Below are 19,393 nucleotides of genomic sequence, written 5' to 3'. Positions count from 1 at the left end.
TTTTTCTCTCCTCTCTCCTTTTTCTCTCTAGATGATCTATGAAATCCAGTATTGGGTTTTGTCGACCTGATTTACAAGCCCGAGTTAACCCCTGTAAAGGGCTCTAATCCGCCCTAGTGCTCGGACTGCCTACTGGACCGATTATCCCGACCCTATTGAATATCCTTAAAACCTTCATTGATGAACCATATTGATTAATCTTGGCTCCAATCGAATCCATGCCTATAATTTATTGATCGAATCGCTCAAGTCTGACCCACTCAGAATCGTCGAATCGCTTACATACCTCTATTTTTCTCTCTCTCTAGACGAATAGGGTTGATAGGAATAAGGAATGGTCCAAACTTGGAGTTTGTACTAGCAAGCTTGGCAATTTATATAGTGGAGCAAAACTTTAGTTCTTCAGTTGATTATGAATTTGTAGTTAGTAATTTTCTGAATAGTAAGAATTATGGGTTTGGTATTTATATTTGGATTTAGACGCTCTGAACTAGTATTGGTTGTATTTAATGATAATGAAATTGGATTCCTATTTATTCTGTTTTGTTTGAAATGGATTTGGAAGCTAAATGTAACATTAGTTTCGTGTCATCGTGGGTTGTACCTCTCAATAGCACGACCATATCATGCTCCGAATTTGGGGTATGACAAAAATGTTTCGGTATCCAGCCCTAGGTACGAACTTTCATCTACCTTGCTGGTTTAGTGCAATTCATGAAGGGTTGATGGTATAAAGCACCACTATAGTGTTTTCTTTAATAAGGAACCATATTAAATGCTTTATACTCAGTCAAGTGAGCCCCACAAAAATTTCCGATCAATAATAGCAGCCAGACATTACATAAGAAGAAGCATGTACAAAAAGAGGGCGGGCTAAATCATTCTAAGCCGACAGAATAAATTTGACATGGACCTAGTTTGGTATTGAAGCAGGATAGCATAGCTTTTACTAATAGAGCTTTAAATAAAAAATTATTTACTGCTCAGCAAACTTTAATATCTATTTGATAATTAAGTCGAGAAAATACTTTTAGTATCAAAAAATGATAATAACAAACACTGCACAATGCTTTCAACAATCTAACTATTTATACTATCAAAAACTATTACTATAAAATATTCTTAATTCATAAATTATTTATTATGTTATTTTAACATAAATACTATAATAAAAATATAAATTTTATATTTATTAAAGTGTAAAATTATTTTTATAAAATTATTATATAATAATGTTATAATGTAATAATATTATACTTTTATTATAATAATAATATATAATACGTTATGAAGAATTAGCATGGAAATTATGACAAATGATAATTTTGTATTTATTCTAAACATATTATAATATTTTATAGTATTATTATAATATAATAATGTTATTACATAATAATAGTATCATATTATATTATATTATATGATACTATACTATATTATATTATATTATTAGGAAGAATTATGAAGATTTAGCATGGGTATCCTCATTTGTGCAGAATTTTTATTAAAATTTTTTATTAAGCACCTTAACATCATCCAAAAGAGATTATGACCCTTCATGAAATGCTTTTTGGCTCTCCTACTGGAATACCAAATGAGGCCTTAAGTTACTTGAAATGGTGTTTATGATTTGTGAGACATTTATTCCTCTAAATTAAATAAAACACCAGTGTGACAGCATCCAACTTGAGAGATTTAGGAACAACGAGATAACTACAGAACTATCATAAATCACATTTCTGAAACAAAAACAACCAGTAATCGTACAAAGTACCTCATATCATCAAGAAAAAGATTCTATAATAGGATCACATCTGCTGTCCATTACCAAAATATAATTGTGTTAATGTTTAGATTTTCTCTCTCTTTTTGACATGATTCTTTTCATGCTTAATAAAGAAATATTAGACAAATGACCTTCCGGTGTTAACTGTGGGACAGCCACATGGCCATTTAAAATAGTGAAAATCAGTATTTAGATATGGAAATGACATTACCTCTCATTAAGCATCTCTGCAAATGATGGAGGGTCTGGATTACGACTAGCAACCTCTCTACCTGGAGTTCCTGGTTCCTCTGGTGGGGTTCCTGTATCATCCTCAGGCCCAAAGTATCCATGTTCATAATTGGAGATGCTTGATGGCCTTTGCAGTTCGCTGTTATGAAGTGAAGGCACAACATCATTTATTACCTGTTCATCCCCGGTTCCTGTCTTCTTTGGTCCATGCAGGGATGGATCTGCTTGATCATAGAGTTTGGCCAGCAGAGCAAGCTTCTGACGTACAGAGTTCTCCGAATCACAAGTTCTCAATATATTTCGATGTTCATAAAGAAAGCTACCCAAATGAAGAACAAAGGCACAAAGAGTAGCAACCCCAGTTATGAGGAATAGACCCCAAAAGCTATTAAATGTGAGACTATCTGAAGTGATGGTTGTATCCCTTTGGTCAGGACAGCTTCCATTCATATATAATTCTCTCTCAATCTCGTTCATTTTTGCACTCTCTGTTACATTGATTGCCCTCGATACATCAGGAACCAAAGGCGAACCCTTTGGGAAGACCTGCAATAGAGGAAACAAACAAAGATACAATGTCAGGAAAGATGGTTCTAGAATTGTTGCTTCAAGGTTCCTCTTCATTTACTCCTAAGCTTAAATTTGATGGATCAGTAAATCATAATGTTTGCTGGGATTTCTAGAAACTTGTATCTTGCGAAAGATAACGGAGGCAGCTAGCCCACAAAAAAACCATGCATAGTATGGAAGAATGTCACTAAAGTCCTGCATTTGCATATCAAACCAGTTGGATGTAAAGAGATATTATGAAACAAACAATGCCGTACAAAATGCAGTTTGAGCATTTTAGACTTGAAGAGGTAATACCAATGGTCGCCAAACCGGTACTAATAGGGGTACCAGTCGGCCACTGGACCGGCTCGGTACCGGTACCGAACTGGCACCACTGGTTCGGCCTGGTTCATGCATCCAAAAGTCCAAAAAAATTTGGCATAGCCGGTACGGGCCGGTACCGTTTTTTAACGCCGAATTAGACTGGTCAGAGACCGGACCGATTTGGTATGGGCTGAACCGGCCGGTACGGGCCGGTTCAACATTCCTTGATGAGGACATATTAGTGTAGCAATAAGGAGAATGCGAAATAGGACCTCTAGTTAGACTGGAAATTGAATAGTTAAAAATAAACATACTGGGTGGAGCATAGAATATGCTCTACTAGAATGAAGTTTATGAAAGCCAATAAACTATGTCATGGTTGCGTCGAAACAACATAGAAGGAAAGTATGTTAAGATAGGGGCTCAAACGTGCAGGAAAGAACCTAGGCACTAACGATTGCCAGAAGCTGGATGAAAATTGTCAGAATATGATAAAGTTGCTAACAACTTCCCTTTCTCGTTATATTCATTCATAATGCAAACACAAAATAGATGAGATAATGCTCGTCATGGTTATAATATAGAAGGATAGATTCAGTTCTGCATTTGAAGCATACCCATATCATGGGTGTTTTCCCCTAATGCACTTTGCCCTACAAACATAACAGCTAGTTCTGCATTTGAAGCATACCCATATATAGCAAACATCTCACACCATAGGTTGAACTAGCTCTCTTTCTTTATCTTCTACTTAATAGATTTCAGGACTCCTTACTAGCAAGTTAGTAATTGATAAAGTTAATAATTACGTGTACATGTTAAAGTTAGGTATTTTCCAGGTTAAGTTCAATGCTTGAGACTATGACTTATGTGTATGCTTGTGTTTCTATTGTACGTATGCATCAAGTTTGAAAATGTTACTTACAAATCCAAATCCATCAGTCTTGTAGGTACGTCCAACCATGGCATACTTGTTACAGTACATGGAGAGGAATACTTTGATGTAAGGTATCTCATCAACAATGGCTGCAACAGTTCCATTGGACAAGGCCTCATGATACTCCTCAGGAGAGTTGTAAGCTATAATCCTTGACTCATTGAAATTCAACTGCTTCAAAAGCCCAGGCATGAAAGAGCCATTCAAGTATCCAACATAGTTCCCACTTCGAATGAGCTCATCTATATCAGTGACAGTTGGCTGAAGTTGTTGCAGTGTGAGCATTGAGGTTAAGCTGGCAGTATAACTAGACTGAAGTATGAGAACAACAAACGCCCATATGATCACCACAACCCTTGACAAGTTGCTTGTCACCTTCTCCCTATGTGCAAAGACAAGTGTGGAAAAGGAGAAATAGAAGACAGTACCAAGTTGACGTGCAGGTGAACCTCTAAACTCATTGTTGATACGGTGTTCAAGAAACCACACCACAAACCCTGTGAAGACAAAGAAAGCACCACTCGCCAACCAAAGATCAGGAGTCAATGGTTCCAAGAAGGTCCATGCACTTTTATGGCGCTCGTCCTTAATAGGTACCAGCATGGACACCCCTGATTCAGTGTATGGCAATGTGAAATCCACATATAAAGATCGATTGGCTCTGATTGTCACATCACCCACCACAGCATCAAGGTTCTGCATTTGGCTCCAAATGAGAAAAACAAAATTAAATAGAGGCCCTCTGTAGTAACAAGATGTGCCAATATTTTGAATTTAATAATCTGACTGCAGGTCTCAATTGTTATAAGGCAGATATTGTTGCACACGGAGGAAGCATATATTTTTATGCGAACATGGAGAATTTAATAATCTGACTGCAGGTCTCAATTGTTATAAGGCAGATATTGTTGCACGCAGAGGAAGCATATATTTTTATGCGAACATGGATCATAAAGCCTTAGATGTCCATTTGCTTTTGTTTAAAAGCATAGCAGATTCTTGGCCATTAAGTTGTGCATGTTACTCAAAGAAAACTTCAATAAAATGCTCAAAAGATAATATTCTAACATTTTTTTCAAAAATAACATTTCCTCATGTCCTAGATATTTGCATCAATTATCGGGGTTCTCACATATTTCAGATTGAAAATCTGACTACAAAGAGATCAGAATGACATCTTACATCATAAAGACTTACTACTGCTTAGTTGGTCAAAAGGAAAATGCTACCTAAAAAAAAAGATGTTTAAAATCTAACTCATCAACTCAGATCTTTAATTAAAACAAAAAGTAGAATGTAATAAATAATTTCAAACCTGCATAAAATCACAAAAAAGGACTATCGCTAAGAGCAACCATAACCACTTCCAACAGAGAAAAGAATTATGAAATTTAGAAATCTAATCCAAACCTTACAGCATATGATCCTTTGAAATGAGATGATGTTATAAGAAAAGCATAAAGCATATCATTCATGGATACGTACTTTTCAGTTTTTCTCTAGGATACTTGTCCATATATACCCTCATCATAGTCCATTTACCATTTAAAAGGCCATATTTACCTGCAGATTTGTATATTCTAGCAGCCATACTGATCTAGTTTCCTAGAATTGGTTGTTAGTTAAATATTAGGCATTGGATTATCAGAAAACCATAAGAATCTTTGGTAATTACCCATTAAAACTTAATAGAAAGAGCGAAAAATCCGTCTCCTCTTGCCTTCCTCTTTATGCCACTTTTCTTAAGCCAATGAGATTCTCTATTATCAAGGACCCAACAACCACCCAATCCCAAGACATTCTTTGAAATCTACAAGAATGACATGGTCATCAGTGTTTGACAAACTAATCAGATGAGGTCTTTGGTGCTCTGTATCTTGTCCATGGTGGCCAGTGGTACTCTTTTCATTTAGTAATAAGCAATAGTTGGGAGTAACACTAGCTCGCCACATCAATCACTTTGATGTGATACTTTCCCACATCTTCAAGGTTAAAAGCTGAGTGAGGGGTTCAAGGGGGACATCATCCACGTAAAACATCGAGGACCAAAGGCCCTGGTTGAAGGCCACTTTGATGTGGATAGATGTAGTGGCAAGGACTCATCCTCCAATGCCAAGTCGTGGTGATGTCAATGAAGAGGCACAAGTTCCAGTGACTTGTAATTTCCCTCTGATATGGCCTAGAATACCAAATGCCCAATTTTTTGCTACTGAAACCCTAGTAGTGGTTCCCAATGAGATCATTACCACCACAGTCAATGATCTCATCCCTAAGCTGGCCCTGACAAAGCCCACAGCAGACAAGCCAGCTACAGGGTTAAAAAAGAAGACCCCTGAGGAGCTCAAGGCCAGAAGGCCCTTCTAGATGGGATTGAAAATGGAGGGTTTATTGGGCTCATGGAGGAAAAGAGCAATTGGAGGGAAGGGCTAGGGCAATGAAGGAAGAGAGGTAGGAGAAGATAAAAAGGATAGGAGTAGGTAACGCAAACCAATAGGCAAAGCAGGTGAGGGAAGTGCTATAGAAAAGCTCAATTTGGGGTTTGTATCTCACTATAGAAGTAGCAACTTGAACAGCGCTGAAGACAAGGTAGCTGCAAATATACACCTATAAGAATCTAAAACTTCGAATAGCACACATAGCCTATTCAGTTTTTGAGGCCCAACTGCAAGGAGAAATTTTCAATAGGATATATGCTAAAATACTATTAACAAGAATATATGAATCTGAAATTACAAACTGTGAACAATATATTTTTTATCTTAAGTTATGAGGTGTTTTATAGTAATGGCTTAAATTTCAACCAATAGTGACACAGATAATCTCCAAATCACAATGAAATGAGAAAAAATGATTAGGATCAAGGATGTCAATTTAATATGCAAATAATTACAAACTAATCAAATTTGTCAATACAAATCACATTTTGAATAATATTTAAACAGGCATTGTAAACAGAAATATTGGATTTCTATTAAACCAATCTAAATAATGATTTGAATTAGTAGGAAGATCAATTGATTCACAACAATTCATGTAGGCAAGCCCCAACAGATAATGTAATGTGGGAGTTCATGACCCCTTTGTTACCCATCAATTCATTTGCCACCTATTGGAATGCTAATCATACTTATGCTACAATCAGTAAGGAAGTCTTAAAGGTCATTGCTGTCGAATCAACTAATGACAAATTTTATTATGAGATTTCAGTTCCCCTTATCTTTTCACAACTTCATAACAAGGCACAGAATACAAATCATTGAACCTACATGTCTTTGAAAATGAGGTTGCCAACTGGATGTATTGGCAAAGTCTCTTGTGTGGAGACCTGGAATCAATCCCACCCTCACCCTGATTTTTGTCTGGGCTTGGTTCTTGAAAGTATAAAAAAAAAAGAAAGAGAATGAAAAAAAAGAAGAGGAACAAAAAAGAATTTGAAACTTCAGAGAATGAAAGCTAGGCTTAACAATTATATAGCGGAAAAGCTGTTCTATATGCAGCAAGAACTACAGATCCATAGTGGTCATAGAAGTACATGATTGTTGGGAAGAATACCTACTTTTTTCCCAAGTTAAGAGAATAAGTAAATGCAAATAATTGTCACTCACCTTAAGATAGACCTGGTAAACAAGATCATCATACGTCCCATTGCTCTCTCCCTTGGCATATTCATAGGGCACATATTCATAAGGGACATGAAAGGTAGTGCAGCCATTACAGCATTAAACACATCTGTGCAGTATGCTTTTCCAATCCGGCTATTATTTTTATTATCTTTTTCGACTTTAACAAATTGGGAAAACCCAGGTTTTACTGGAACCCCAATTCTGAGCTTTTTCCCACTTGTTGGCCACTCCCATCCCTTAGGTACAGTCTTAGTGTCACCAGGCCATATAATGAATTTAAGATCAGCCTTCATGTTCATATGCTGAGAAAGGTTGTATGCTGGAGTCCAAAACCCAACCCTTCTCTTACCATGTTGTACCACATTAATTATCTCAAAGGCACTGGACTCTAACTGGCCATCAATGAAATGAAATTTCCCACTCATGCCATCAAAATAGCTGTTTATTATCTGACTGCGCAGATTTGGGCCAGTAAGAGATAATCCAAGTGTTGCCAAGTCAGTTGAGCTGTTATAGACATCAGACTCTTGAGATGTATAGTTTGTACTTTTGAGACCCTCTGCTGCAGCAGCAAGTGACCACACCGTGTCATAAGCCCATAAACCAAAAGTGGTGGGCTCACTTACTTCAGCATTTGGATCTTCTTGATAATATTTCTTTCTCCACCTCACCTTGAAATCACGGAGCTTGTTGGTTTCTCTAATATAAGGCTTTACACCCAAGACACCTTTCATTACACTGAGGGCTGATGAACCATGTAGATCCAGAAGATCCGTGAAGCCATACGTTGTGATCCAGACATACCCTTCTTTCATCATTCCAGCTTTGTTTGCACTTGAAAATAGCTGAAGGCCTAAAGAATATGTCATGTGCACAACAAAGACCCTTGTCTGTTTGTTTTTCAACTTGCAGAGCTCATTTAAAATTATATCCTTGGTAGCTGAAACAGGGATTTGGCTCCTATATGGGACACGGGCACCAATTTCTTGGAAGGCATCGACAAGATAAGGTACAATTCCACTACCATAGTCACTATCTTCAAAGATAGGAACAACTTCCCTCCATTTGAAGGCTTGAACAATAGAAGCAATAACTTTTGCTTGAGAGGAGTCACTCCATGCAGTGTGAATAAAGTATGAATTTTGGGAAGAAAGAGATGGGCTCTTTGCTGAGAAAGAAATGATTGGGACCTGAGTTTTGTCTCCAAGTTCTATTACAAACTTAGCCTGGGTTGATGTTTGTGGCCCGATAATTGCTTGCACTTGAACATTCTTCAGAAGATCGATAGCTGCATTCCCATAGAAATGTTAGCAATGATGATGCTCCACAAATAATATATGCCATAACAATTTGATATAGCAATATATGAGGCTAGTAGAAAGTCTATTCAAACTGCAGTCAGTAAATTCATAAATAGTCACCCTGATATAAATCATGTGCATTTTCAAAGAACCTGATTCCTCGAACCACTCAATCAAGTCAATCCAGAATCCTATAGCTTATTCAGCCAGCGGGTGCTTCTCCTTAAACTGCATCATCTATTTTGGAGATAATAGCATAGATCCATTTCTAAAAGTATCTAATTCCAAAGCACTCACTTGTCACCAACATTAGGCACTTTCATGTTTTCAATCAATGACCATGCAACATGCAACACACATAATGCACACACATAAACAAACACAAAACAAATTTATTCTTATGCTTATCTTATACTTCTTCACCCATAAAACTAGAAAAGTTTTACTATCAGAATCTCTGCTTAATGATACATAGTTTTCATCATGTTGTATTATGTGAATAAGCAATTATGGGCACATATTTATTAGGTAGAGAAAAGAAACAAAGCACATAATAAAGCAGGTCTGTTTGGAAAGACACCAGTCTTCAAATCTTAATCAAATTGTAGTGCTCACAAGAATATAGAGATATAGTGACTTTACAATCACTTAATCAAGCCCAGCTTACCCATAAAAAATTCAGGACATCACAATACCTCTTACAAGGCCGCTTAGTTTAAACCTTATTCTTTTCTACAAGTTCATGCCTTATGACTGCATGTTGGTGAACCACAAAAATCGTAACATCATGTTTTAGTTGTTCTTTAGACCTATCTTGGGAGAGATCAGGGTCGGAGAAACCGGTACCAGGCACCATACCGGTTCTCCGACGGCACAAGTCGGTACGGACCGTATCGGGCCTGTACCGACAGAGGCACGACATCGTGGGAGAGAGAAAAAGAGAGAGAGAGAAAGGGAAGAGAGGGAAGGAGGCTGGCGGACGCCGGCAGAGGGCCGGCGGAGCCCGTTTGAAACAGAAAAACTGGCTGCAGCTTAAAAAATTTTGCGATTTTTAAGTAAAGTCTGCAAATCGCTTGCCAACTTTACTTAAATCGCAAAAATTTTTACTTAAAAATCGCAAAATTCTTTAAGTTGTAGCCGAGCCCTAGTTTCGTTCAAAACAGAACCGGCCGCGGCCTCCGCCAGCATCCCGACCTCTCCCTCTCCCTCCCTCTCCCGCTCGTTCTTTCTCTTCTTCTCCTTTTTCGGCTCTGGCAACGGGTCTTATTTCCGTTGTTGGAACCGTGCCGGCGAGCCACCAGTACGGCTCGGAACGGCCGGAACGGCTGAAACCGCCCGGTTCGGGACGGTTCCGCCAACCTTGGGTGAGATGATATCATCTTTGTAATCAATACCTATCAAGGGAAGGAGGAGAAACACTCCATTGCTTGATGATAGATGTGCACACATGTTGGCATTAATCTACATTAATTGCAATCTAGTAACAATGACACCACAAATGCATCACACATTTCAAAAGAGTTATCATATAAGTTTTTAAAGTGTGAACTAAATTTATAAATTTACCTCTTACATGTGCAACAACAAGATTTTATATTTGAATTAGTTAAAAAGTATGAAAGTACCTAAACTAATACAGACTAATTTCAGGAGGAGCAATAGATTGACCTAAGAAAGAAGTAAAAGATGAATGGAAGAGAAAAGAAAACAAGAACCTATTGGGAGGCCACTCAGTTCAAACATAGATTTCTAGGTGTAAGATAAGGTAAGTATAGCAGCCCTTTTTTATAGTTAATGCACATTATTATATGCAAGTTCACTGGGGAATCCACCTATGTGTCCGATCTTACATGATGGCCGGTACATAGGGGTTGGCATGCACCCACCAATGCTTGCTTCTCATATTTCATGGTAAACAAAGTCAATCACGATCATATAGCTTTCATGAAAACTTTAGAAACAATGGTAAGAAATTATCAAGTATCAACCCATTCAGGATTTCCTTTGCAAGATTCAATTCTGACAATATGTTCCAACGTTTGTGCCAACAAGTTTTATTAAAATGTTTCTAAAATCAAATCAATTGTACATTGGTAATTGTCTATGGGTTCTTTGCTAAAAGAAGATATATTAAAGGAAACTATATGTTGATCTACATTATACGGACAAGGCTGTGCATCGGATGAAGGCATGATTCTCAATATATAAAAATTTCTTCTTATAGAGTCCAAGTCATATCAATGTCCATGTTTAAGCATCGAGTGCAGGTACTTTGGGATAAACCTAAGGTCCAGGTAATAAAGATGTTGGTAATCATCAAAAAAGATCGACATATTTAGTTTAGGTGCTTGTGTGTCAGTTTCCCCCTTTCTGAACTACAAAATAACCTTGAACAGGGGTTCTACCACTAGAGTTTTCCGTCAAATGAACAAAGCAAATGCTTCACTATCATGCAGGAACCCATTTTAATCAAGTTCACATTACTACTTCCGCCTCATTTTTCCTTAACATATTAGGACATTTCTTTGTTTGTTTAATCCTTTATGGTCACTTTACTATTTCTAATTGTGCCTCTATTGCAAAGTTAAACCACTGATTGTCAGATTTTAATTTTTTTTTCATGGTCAAAATCATTGCATCTTATTGTGGGGTTTCTAGAACCAAGTTTAAGCACTCATGGTTACAAAAATCAAAAAGAAATTCATAGATTTTATTATTAACATGTACAAAACAGATCTTTCCAATGTCATGGATTGAATCCAACCTATCCTTAATCTTAAACTCTAGTCCCCAGTCAAAACAACACTAGTCCTACTCATTACAATTACACTCATCTCACTTTTTCAGATAGGATTCCAGGATCAAAGAATAATTTCAAACACTCCATCGATCTAATGGGAACTAAATTTTTGGGTGAATTAAAGAATCTTGTAAAACCTAACCCATGGAAGAAATTTCTGGGTAATGTCAAAAAACTATTGAAATAAATAAAAAGAAAAAAAAATAAAAATACTGATTCACAGAAAACACCTTTATCAAAGCCTTCCAGATGTTACCGCTGATCCCTTTCTTGGTCATGATTTCAGCAGTGAATCTTTTGCGGGTTGACAAACTGGGCTGGCATGTCATCAGGTTAATTGCCAGTCACAGGAAGTTCTAAAACTTGATGGACCACAGTTCGATTGAAAAAAACCCAACCTATTCTTACCATATAATCAACCAAAATTCTATTTTAAGATTTATATTTTCAGCATGCTAAAACTTCTCATTTTCCTAGAGATGTATTTAAGCTTTCAATATACTGTATTTTATTTGATTCAATCCCTTAATCAAGCCTTCTGAACATTTGGAACATAAGAAGTTTATCTTTAGGCACAAATGGTTTAGGTTCAACATATATTGCACAAAGAACCGAACGCATTCAACTATACGCCATTGCAAATACGGCAGCAAGATCAAGATACACAGAATCAGGACACGTAATCAAATAATACACGAAACGAAGCAAGACACGAAGAAGAAACGCCCAAAAATTCTTCGGTAAAAGATAAAGGCAAAGCGCAGGAGAAAGAAAGAACCGTTCTTGGCACAGTTCAAGAAAATGATTTCTTGAATTCGGGAAAACTAGGGTTTGGGACCGGCCCGTCCCTTACGACTCGAGGAGGCGAGTAGGAGGAGGAGGGAAGGAGGAGAGGGGGAGGTCGGGCAACGGAAAGCATCGCGACCCGCCGGAATCTCTCCTTTTTGACGATGTTTTGTTCGCGCGAAAAGCCGCCCGGACTTGGGCGATATAAATTATAAAGCTTTAGATGAAGTCGGCGGAATCCCTACCGACCTACATTGTACGGACCAAGCTGAGGAAAATTATTTCCATATCCCTGGTTCAACTACAAATTCGACAATTCTCTGCCGATTTAGGATTATATGGATGAAAAAAATACTTGTAGATCCTTTTTTTTAACATTAAGTTATATGCACATTCCTGAGGTACAAGCATACAAAGAAATTTATTTTTATTTACAAGTCCCTACTTGAATAATTGTTTATATGTAAATTTCCAACATTAGTGTCACTGAGTAGATGTTAAATTACTCATACTCCGAGACCATATCAAAATTTTATCAGACGCTAGAGACCTGAGACCTAAGATGAAGCTAAGCAAGAAGAGAATTAATATTTTATAAGGTTCAGAAGTGTTTAACTTAATTAATATTAGCAAAATGTTAATTGTCATTACTTTGAACCTGCCATTAACTATTTTACCTATCAAATTGCATGATTTTCTCATGCATGGCATCTCAACTTGGCCCCTTTCTTCTAGGAACTCTGCGAGTCCTTAGCAAATAAAATTATATTAATAGAAGGTTCTGCTCTCTTTACAAAGAAGTAGAAGTTCATTGGGTTCATATTCATGAGATATGGAAAAAAAAATTTAGATCAGATCCGTCCATGATTTCTCTCAAGTGCATTGCATGTATTTGGCTATATTGTGCACGAAGAAGTGCATTTCACTTCTCTACTAAAAGGTAGCAATATATTTACAAAGTTACATATAGAATACAAAGAAATTTAATTAGATGTAAAGGAAGACAAATTGATAAATACACTCTCATTTTCACTTTATGGATTTATCTTAGCTCTTCCCCTTTAGAACAAAATCTAAAGGATCATACTTGCTAAAATAAGGAGCATCTAGAAAGGACGGTTGGACATCTTAATTAATTATTTGGGTTCATCAAATTTTCCTTTAATAAAACAAAGGATGGTTGGGCGGCAATAAAGTCCTTGAAAGAATTTTAGTAACTACAATGTGTAATATGGGGTCCATCTCAAGTTATATCGAGCTATCGTGATTATAGCCAGCTATCCTTATATGAGTGCAAGTTGTCGACATGCTTCTCTAATATCCAAACCATTACCAACTATGAATATCTTTCTAGATGATAAGCAACATGTGCTGACAGCCCACGTCGATTTATGGACAAATCACATTTTCATAATATCCAAATTATTACCAACTACTAATTTCTTTCATATATATATATATATATATATATATATATATATAGAGAGAGAGAGAGAGAGAGAGAGAGAGGGAGGGGAGCTAGAATTGGCTACATATTAGTGGATCTCCATTCAAATTTGGTCAAGCCTAGTATTTACACAATTACACCATATCTTAACACCACACACATGGAAGCTTTAAAGTAGAATCAAACAAGACTTTCAAGCATAGAGCCAAGGTCTAGTGCCAACGTGATCACATAGATGGCTAATAATAGGAATAGACTGAGAAAACCATGCTGCAGTACAATTATGGAGAGACAGCCAACAAAAATCATGTCAGGACAAGCCGAAGAAAGGTTAATGATAGGCCAGGGTTGACAAAGTATGAATATCAGACTGACGAGTATTGCAAAGGAATCATGCTAGTAGACGAACATAGCAGGTAGATGACTAGCATCAATTATCAGAAATATTAAGAGTGGAGGCCAAATGTAGGTACTAACTATCCAAGTGAATACTTATTGTATTTTAGTATAAATAATTGATTTATACTTTGTATAAAGCACCCTTGGATAATCAAATCAATATATTTTATCCTATTTAGTATATCATAGTTTCTACTTTAGGAGTAGGAGTTACTTAGCTTTCTATTATTCTAGCCTAGCACTATATCCCCACCATAGCCCAGCACTATACTCCTTATCCTTATCCACATCTGCCTCCTTCAAACGATGGTGTGACGATGAAGAAAATCATTGAAGGTGAAGGCATTTAGACCTATGCTACTCTCTATCCTCCCTTCAATTATCATAATCTTTCGGGCTGATCCAACACTTGTGGCATGCCCGCGCCTATCTACCCTCATCATTTGACATGTTACCACTCTCTTCCAACACATCTAGATGGGACTCCGCCCATGGATCTCGTCGTACATTCGATGGGATGGAAAGAGACCAAACATCCAGATTGGAAGATAGTTTTTACATCGATGATCTGAGCTGTTGGATATAATATACTATCTCTGAACTACTTACACATAAAGAATCATATGATTTGGAGACTTTTAGTCTATACATCAAGTGGTCAAAAAATTGAATAGTCTAAATAATATATATATATATATATATATATATATATATAATCACTTGATGCATAGGTTAGGAATCTCTAAATCATATATCGATGTATGACCTTCATTGTCTCATGTAGAACTGACCGGATCTGAGTAGAAATCTACTTGATTCACTACAAAAAAAAGAGCATTGCTGACGCTTTTTGTTGCCTATACCGATGTTTATAAGCATCGTTAGTTTTATTAGCAACGCTTTATAAAGTGTCGCAAGCATCAACAATGTGTTAAAAAAAAATTGCTAACACATGAAGAAAGTGTTGCTAACTACCGATGCTTATAAGTATCGCTAATTGGCGACACTTATTAGCATTGCCCTTGGCTGACACTTGTATGCATCGGCTAATAGCAACGTGGTGGGACTTAGCCTCTGACGATGCTTATAAATATCGTTTTAGGTTCTAGGTTTCCGACGACATTTATAAGCGTCGTCTTAGGTCCTAAGCTTCCGACAATGCTTATAAGCGTTGTCTTAGGTCCTAGGCTTCCGACGATGCTTATAAATGTTGTCTAAAGTCCTAGGCTTCTGACGACGCTTATAAGCATCGTCTTAGGTTAGTGATTAGGCGGAGTTTAGTGAAAGTTAGGGTTAAGAGTGTGTTAATGCGTAGGATTCTGACGACGCTTTTAAGGAATAAGATTAGGCCCTCTTTCCATGGATCTGACAGTTAGCTGAATGTCTTTGGGCATGATGGTAATGCGCTTGGCATGGATGGCGCAAAGGCTGGTATCCTTGAAGAGACCGACGAGATATACCTCGGCGGCCTCCTCGAGGGTGGCGACAATGGAGCTTTGGAAGTGGAGGTCTGTCTTGAAGTCCTGGACTATCTCACGGACGAGGCACTAGAAGGGGAGCTTGCGGATGAGAAGCTCCATGCTCTTCTGGTACTTGCAGATTTCCTGCAATGCCACCATCCTCTAGCAGAAGCAGTGGCCGGGGCCGATTTCGAGCCGACTTCGTCGCCAACTGCTTGTGGGGGGCCTTGCCGCTGGTGGACTTTCATGCCATCTACTTGGTTCTCACCATTTCAAAAAACGAAAGCTACAATCAGGGTTTCAAATTAGAAGATTGGGGATTAGGGCTTGGAGAAGGAATGTAGAGACTTGGGAGCAGGGAAGGGGATATTTGTAGGGGATGGGAAGGTGAGGGAGAGTCAGGAGGTTTGAAATTTCGGAAATTTTGCGTGCGTGCATTGATTTAGAGAGTTGGATTGTTTGGTAGCGAATAGTGAAGAACTCCTTCCAAAATAGCATGCGGATCACGATCCGCGGTGCTCTCCCATTCGGATACAATGCATCTAACGACGCAATTTCTAAAAACACTGGCGCGTTGGTCCAAAAAAAGTATGATAATAGTACATAAGGCATTGTAGTTATGGGGGGACTTGGCCTCCGACGACGCTTATAAGTGTCGTTTTAGGTTAGTGTTTAGGCAAAGTTTAGTGGAAGTTAAGGTTAAAAGTGGGTTAGTGCATAGGATTCCGATGATGCTTTTAAGCATCATCTAGCCTTTTTTCCTCATTAGCATCCGACGATACTTATAAACATCATCTTACTATTTGCTTTCGACAATGCTAATTAGTGTCGTCTTAGTTTCATCCCTGCCAACGCTATTTAGAAGCATCGGCAAATTTTGGCGTCGGAGCCAAAATTACCGATACTTCTACCTGGCATCGGTATATATATGTCGGCATTCCTCTATTTTTCTATAGTGATTGTAGTCAAGTCCAACTATATATGTGTGTGTGTGTGTGTGTGTGGAGTGAGAGATAGACTAGGCTACACTCAAATGGATCTCAACTCAAATCCAATCATGTCTAGATTGGATGATGGAGGTCTCATATCGATGATCCAAGCCATTGCATATGATTTAGTATCTTTATAATACTTACAAATCAAGTTATGCAATTTGGAGACTTTTAGCCTGTGCATCAAGTGGTCAAAAAAATATGTACTATTTCATGTTGTTTAAACTGTCTATTTTTTGGCCACTTGATGGATAGGCTATGGATCTTCAAATCATATGCTTTCTAGTGTGTAGACAATTTAGAGATAACAGATTATATCTAATGGCTCAGATTATCTATTTGAAATCCCTATCATCCAATCTTGTTATGACCGAATCTAAGGGGAGACGCACTCGAGTATAGCCAAGTCCAACTCTCTCTCTCTCTCTCTCTTTATATATGTGTGTGTGTGTGTGTGAGAAAGAGAGAGAGAGAGAGAGAGAGAGAGATAAAGATAGATTATGCTCCTTTTGAGAGGCGAGAGTATCTAGTTCCCTCGAGTTTGAAATCAACAATAAAGTATTCAAATTGAAAATTCATATCATTAATTATAATCTATATTACTAAAATACCAAAAAAATAAATATAGTATATTTTGGTATTCTCTAACCGATGGGTCATATGAATATGGAACGATTTTCATTGTGCTAGCATGCTAAAATATATGGTACAACATTTAAATTGAAAATTCACCTTATTAATCATGATTTATACATGCATGCTACAATATATATAGATTGAAATCAATAGATTTTAATACTTAGACCATAGAAAATATGATCTCACATCATTTTATCTATTCACTTTAGGTTATAGAATATCAAAACAAGTGATTTGTGGTTTCAAAGTAGTTTCATTGGTATAAATATTGACTTGGTGGAGATTTTTTAATTTGAATGCCTCATTTTTGATTATGAACTCAAGAAGAGTGGTTACCCTCTTCTTTATCAAAGTCTGTGCCCACGTACGTACATACATACATAAATCACACCCTTCTTTTCTGCATATCACAATTCCACTCAAATAAGTCTAACAATTTTCAATTGTTCATAAATATAGTCACCTAGCATCAAACAGCAAATTGTAGATAGAACCAACCACTCTAACATGTGTCAACTATTATGATATTTACTTTGAAGCTCCCTACAACGACGGTGTCATTAAAACAGATCACAGTCATATTTCAAGGCTCCGAGTTAACCAAAGCCATACCCCAATACACACACACACACACACACACACTCGCAGAGAGAGAGAGAGAGAGAGAGAGAGAGAGAGAGAGTACCGGCGGATGCCGCACTAAAGGCATCTTCATCCGTGTCCCTCAAGTGGATCCTGAGTCTCGTGGTGTAGTTGGGACGAGCCGCATAGAAATCCTCGACGGCCAAGGACATACAAGTCCAGCTTATGTTCCCGATCCATGACCTTGTGTCCAGGATCACGCCCACATCAAATGGCACGGTGGATTCTGCGAAGGCCCTATGAGGCCCGATGCCCAGAGAAGAAGATACGAGGAGTTGAAAGAGAAGAAAGGGGAGAGGAAGAAGGAGATGGGTTGAACTCCTCATGTGAAAGCTTGGGACACTAAAGGGCATGAGAACCCGTTCATTTTGTGTAGGTGCATGCGACGAGGAGGAGGTGCAGCCGGTCCAAGTCAAGGTCTCTTCCCATCTTTATTAGGTTCAGGGCCAAGTTCCACGAAGCTCCAGCTGGCGACACCTGGTCTATGATTGCAAGTGGATTCAATAACCGCGTGGATAATATGCACGGAGCATGATGCGCGGGCGAAAAGCCCGCGCATGACTTTTGAGGTTTGTGATAGACTACCAAAAACGACTTATCTACATGCTCGAATTTTTCGACAATGGGTGCCGACTCTAGCCTATATACAGTACTTCTAGAGAATCCTCAAAATAAATACTCTCGAGCTCTCTTACGCTTTCATGTTGTCGTTATGCAGCTCTCACAACACCTCCGCTATTCTTTGAGAATCCGTTTGACTTAGGTATCGAAGAGTTCCATATTAGATACTCTCCGATAAGAGGATTTCTTCGTCTTTGCTGTTTTAGGTTAGATCCGGCATCGTAGCAAAGGTCCGAGCATGGCTTTTCTTCCCAACACCACCTCAGGAGAGACTAGCATTGGAGCCATTACCATCCAAGCACAACAACCACCACCTTGCCACCTCGAAGGTACATAGCAACCTTCGACAGCTAATCGTCTGAGCCCTCCAGCAAATTAGCTAGCTTGAAATCTTGGTTGGGCTAGTTTCCAATAGCAATAGTTCATAAATTCATGGGCTTAGGCAGGACCGTCTGGAATCTGAAGAGTAACCGACCTATGGAACAACACATAGCTAGTCTTCTCTGTACAAATATGGATTCATATCGAAGTCACCAAGAGATGAGCTATGATTAATAATCGTGCGAGGACTTCATTTTTTTTTTCTTAGGCGGGCGTCCAGGGGCGGCCCAATACATTTGGAGGCTTAAGGAGAACTTACTAAGAGAGGCCTTTTTTTAATAATAATAATAATAATAAATTTTTAATAAGTGCAAAATACTTTAAAAAATTATTTAAAAATAATCCGTCTAGCTTTTTGATATGCAAAATTGCTAATCAAACTTTTGTACTCAAGATTCATTAAAATACTATTTTTAATCGATAATATAGCTAATCCATTTAATCTTTCTTGTGACATAGTTGACCGCAAATA

The 19,393-nt window shown here is 37.8% G+C and overlaps 2 pseudogenes; both read right to left on the bottom strand.

Annotated features, from left to right (window-relative positions):
- Positions 1-1,777: 1,777 nt before the first annotated feature.
- Positions 1,778-18,284, bottom strand: LOC103696922 (annotated as a pseudogene).
- On the bottom strand, positions 15,470-15,917 carry LOC120110544 (annotated as a pseudogene).
- Positions 18,285-19,393: the final 1,109 nt, after the last annotated feature.

The sequence above is a fragment of the Phoenix dactylifera genome, chromosome 1, assembly GCF_009389715.1.
Source record: "Phoenix dactylifera cultivar Barhee BC4 chromosome 1, palm_55x_up_171113_PBpolish2nd_filt_p, whole genome shotgun sequence".
Lineage (NCBI taxonomy): Eukaryota > Viridiplantae > Streptophyta > Magnoliopsida > Arecales > Arecaceae > Phoenix > Phoenix dactylifera.
The sequence above is the reverse complement of the archived record's forward strand: the minus strand, read 5'-3'. Positions and strand labels throughout refer to the sequence as shown.